This window comes from Ascaphus truei, unplaced genomic scaffold (assembly GCF_040206685.1).
Source record: "Ascaphus truei isolate aAscTru1 unplaced genomic scaffold, aAscTru1.hap1 HAP1_SCAFFOLD_698, whole genome shotgun sequence".
In the NCBI taxonomy this organism is placed as follows: Eukaryota; Metazoa; Chordata; class Amphibia; order Anura; family Ascaphidae; genus Ascaphus; species Ascaphus truei.
In genome coordinates this window covers 42501-47383 of record NW_027457032.1, presented here as the reverse complement: position 1 = coordinate 47383, position 4883 = coordinate 42501, and the positions used below count along the sequence as shown (strand labels likewise).

General features: G+C 37.9%; 1 protein-coding gene across 2 annotated transcripts in view; it reads right to left on the bottom strand.

Annotated features, from left to right (window-relative positions):
* Window positions 1–1756: 1756 nt before the first annotated feature.
* Window positions 1757–4883, bottom strand: part of LOC142485988 (uncharacterized) — a 13757-nt gene continuing 10630 nt past the window's right edge. For both annotated transcript variants that reach the window (XM_075584646.1, XM_075584647.1), the window contains exon 3: window positions 1757–2344. The gene's annotated coding sequence lies outside the window, so the exon portion shown is untranslated. The remainder of the gene's footprint in view (window positions 2345–4883) is intronic.

The window sequence follows — 4883 nt, the reverse complement described above, 5'->3', positions numbered from 1 at the left end:
TGGTATCACTACTTAGAATAAAGTTGGTTTAATTCACAAACTACTGTAAGAGTGGCAGCTTATTGGAAATTACACCCTTAAAGAAAGGATGAATATATTCAATAGAGAATGTTACTATCCCCATTAGGAATAAGTATCACTTATACAGTATATGTATAGAAAGACATATCTAATTAGAGACAAAGAATGATTATCTTAAATCACACACTGAATTTAATACAGTAACGAACCTCAGAAAGATATATAGTCCATCTATGTCTGATAAATAAAGACATAGGAATATCTTAAATCACACTGAATTTAATAAAGAAAGATATATAGTCCATTTATGTCTAATAAATAAAGACCTAGATAGGAATATCTTAAATCACACATATCACTCATAATTTGAATGTAAAGGAAAGAATTTAAATCAACAAATATTGATGAACTACATTTGTTGAAAAAAGACATCTTAAATAATCAGACACATATAGTCCCTCAAATAGTGTATATAGAGGGGAAAGAGATTCACTGTCTAATGTGTCTAATAATTAAAGACACAGATCGGGGTTATCTTAATTTGCACAATTCTTTACTTAAAATCTAATACACAGAGTAATACATATAGCAGTGGGAATATACTGAAACCCCAAATACTGTAGTACAATATAACACAGAATCCATAGCATAAACTTAATGCAAAGAGAAGTGTTAAATAGAGATATAACCAATCTCTGAATGTTAAAGACACAGATCTGGTTATCTATAATCACACAAGTTATATTTTATAATCTATATAGAATAGTGCAGATACACAAAGTATGTTACATAGTATACAAACTCAATGTAGAAGAGAAATATTACATCAAGATGTTTCTCAATCAATTGGATTGCGCTTATGGGAACCAATAGAAACAGGGAAGTGCCTATAAAGAAGGTAGGGACAGATATACCCACATTAACTCCTGAAGAAGCCTTAGTGAATTGCACTAAAATATACCCCATAATTAATACAAATTGAATGCATTTTAAACAGTAGAGAATGTGTATCTATGTACGAGGGGGGGAAGGAGTCCAAAGTCGTGACTGTTCAGAGTACAGAGTAGGAGTGAGATTTTGATCAAGAATGGAGCCGGCATCGACAGCAGAGAAGTCTGAGATCTCCCGAGATAAGATGTGATTTCTTACTGAAGCTTTTTCCACATTCAGGGCAGTTTATAGGGTGTCATCCCTGTGTGGATTGTTTGGTGTCTAACAAGATGCGATTTCCGACTGAAGCTTTTCCCACATTCAGAGCAGTTATAGGGCCTCTCCCTTGTGTGGATTCTTTGGTGTGTAACAAGATGCGATTTCCGACTGAAGCTTTTCCCACATTCAGAGCAATCATAAGGCTTCTCCCCTGTGTGGATTCTTTGGTGTGTAACAAGACTTGATTTTTGACAGAAGCTTTTCCCACATTCAGAGCATTTATAAGGTCTCACCCCTGTGTGGATTCTTTGGTGTGTAACAAGAATTGATTTCTGCTTGAAGCTTTTCCCACATTCAGAGCAGTTAAAAGGTCTCACATCTGTGTGGATTCTTTGGTGTGTAACAAGAGCCATTTGTTACTGAAGCTTTTCCCACATTCAGAGCAGTTAGAAAGTCTCACGCCTGTGTGGATTCTTTGGTGTGTAACAAGATGCGATTTCTTAATGAAGCTTTTCCCACATTCAGAGCAGTTATAGGGTCTCTCCCCTGTGTGGATTCTTTGGTGTCTACAAAAACTTGATTGATCATGGAAACTAGTCCCACATTCAGAGCAGTTATAAGGCTTCACCCCTGTGTGGATTCTTTGGTGTGTAACAAGACCTGATTAATGACTGAAGCTTTTCCCACATTCAGAGCAGTTATAAGGCTTCACCCCTGTGTGGATTATTTGGTGTGTAACAAGATTTGATTTCTGACTGAAGCTTTTCCCACATTCAGAGCAGTTATAAGGCTTCACCCCTGTGTGGATTATTTGGTGTGTAACAAGATGATATTTCTTATTGAAGCTTTTCCCACATTCAGAGCAGTTATAGGATTTCTTCCCTGTATGGATTATCTGCGGTATAACATTACCGTATGTCCCACAGTAGGGGTTCATGTCTCTGTTCTTTAAACCCTCTCCTTGTCTTGCGGTGTCTGTAAGTTTAGTAAAAGGCTGTTGATGTATAGGAATGCTCTGCCGAGTTTCTGGTAATCTTGTTCCAATTCTCATACAGACTTATGCAATGTTGAAGTCCTTAAAACATATTTCCATTAACCCCTCATGTAATTTGATGTTTGGGACATTTCTTACGTTGCTTCTTGCTCACAGACGAGTCATGTGCTGAAGATACATCTATGGTGAGAAAATGTATTAATGTAACATTGCAATGCATCAGAGAAGATTTGGATGAGAGATATATGTTCATTGAGTTGAACCTTTATAAAATTCTACTCGTGCAACATACTGAACATAATTAAAGCTACATTGTTATCGTTACATTCACCCAGAGGAAGGCAAAAAAAACACCCCAATTAATCATGTTACAATTATGTCTCATAAATGGAAATAAATATTTTCTCCTCACGCCAGTAATAGAAATCACATTACTCCCTGTATCAATGTTCTTCATATATTGTTCTTATCAAATAACTTTTGTTGTACACTGGCGACACACTTTATTCGAGCTCGGCTAGTCCCACGAATTCGGGTATACCCGGGTGTATTGAGGTTTGTGACTGTTTTCTGCCCGAGTGCATTGGGTTATTTTCCAAGCAGGGATTGAAGCATTTTATTCCCACTGGCTGCAATACTGCACAGTATATATATATATACTGCATTACAATTCATGAATTTATGCCATCTGGTAGACACGCGAAGCATTGCAGCCTATTAAATCCTAATCATTATCATTTAACAGATCAGCCGCCCGTCAGCCAGGCATGAACCCAGGCTGGGAAGGCAAACGCAACGGGGCTTGTCAGAGGTGAGGAGCGGCGCATTCCAGGTATCTGCCAGGTACATACTGGGTATTTGCTCGAATAAAGTGTGTCGGTGCAGTACTTTGTGATATATTAACCCTTTAGTGGCTCAAGGGGCCAGCTAGCCATTGGCATCCCACGAGTATCTGACCACTTGTGACGGTAGCTTTGAGACAGGCTATTAATAATACACACCAAAATATAACTGGGTTGAACTGGACGAGACTTAGATATGATAAAATATAATTTATTCCTTGAAAAAGGTGAACACACGAGATATACAAATGACAGACAAAATATGGACACTCACTTAAGATGGAATGATGAAACAGTCACATCTGGACTGGCAGTTCATACAGCAATCTTCATAATCATCAAGACACGAAAGACAATAGCCATAGGCTGAGCCTGGTTCTTATACAATTATTTCCCATTGAACACAACCTAAACCCAGCCCCTCTCATAAATCAGTGGTGAGGTTGACAGTTTTCCTCAGAGTAAAACTCCTCCCACCCAAGGACGTTTAAAAACTGCTTTTCCTATCTAAATAACGTCATAACTTCAGTTCAGTGAAACTTACTGGCACGCGAGCCATATTAATACATTCCGACACGCATGACGCTCCCAATAAGACTAAATATTACAGTGTAATATTAAATTAAGAGAGATATTAATATCTGTCTCATAGGACCTGCTAAACAGCAGGTGTCTGTAATCATTATTTGCGGCTCGGCCCCCCGCTTACACATATGTAACTTATAGCATGTTCAGCCGAGGACATCTCATAATATTCTTATATTTAATAAGGTCACTCATTCTGTAGCCCCACTCCTAAATCAGGGGCGTTTGGCCAGTCTACCAAATTGAGTGTCTGGCAGGATACTATGGTTTGTAAGTGTGAGTTTTAACACTCACCAACCACTCCAGCTTCCTAAACATTTGGTCGCATTCCTTAGTAGGCAGGCATCTTTGAGGGTAACTTAAACAAAGGGCTAGAATCACTATTCAACTATTAACCCTTGCCCTCCCGGATGGATTCCAGTGTTTGTGTGGTGCAGTCACTGGAACAGAAACAATAAATTTTTACAGGGGAATAAACAGTTGGATGGCTGAAGCAAGGCAAAACCACATTACTGGACTCCAGCCCAGTTAACCCCTTGCTTCTCAGGTGAGAGTAGAGGGTGGCCTAATGGGGTTTAACCCCTGTAATCCTGGGCCAAAACCCCCACACTTGACACCACTAATGTCCAAAAATGGGTAAATATACAGCTTACAGTAGACTTAACTTGGTTGATTAAAATAGGAACCGACGTTTCTGCCATATTTACATCATTTTTCCTGATTTGTGCTACACAGCAATTAAAACAGTTTAACAAAAAGTGCCATACATTATGGTGCAAAAAATCTTCAAAAGAAAATGTAAGAAAAAATATAAATAATATACTTCTCAAGCTTATTGCTGCAGCAAAGGTTATTCCCACCTTTCTCCTAGGGCAGGGATATCCAAACAATGTAATTCCAGCGCACAGCAAAAAGAGATTCGGGTTAATAAAAAATAAAATAATTAAAAATAAAAGTATATATATACACACACACATATACTGTATATACATACACACACACATATATATACATACACAACTCATCCTTGAAAGGTTGCACCCTCTATTTTTTTAATGCGGTTTAAATAAATTATTTTATTTTTTATTAACCCGACTCTCTTTTTGCTGTGCGCTGGAATTACATTGTTTGGATATCCCTGCCCTAGGAGAAAGGTGGGAATAACCTTTGCTGCAGCAATAAGCTATATATATATATATATATATATATATATATATACAGTGTTCGACAAATCACCCAAAAATCTACTCGCCCAACCAAAAAATCTACTCGCCACCTAGTCCCGCCCCCAG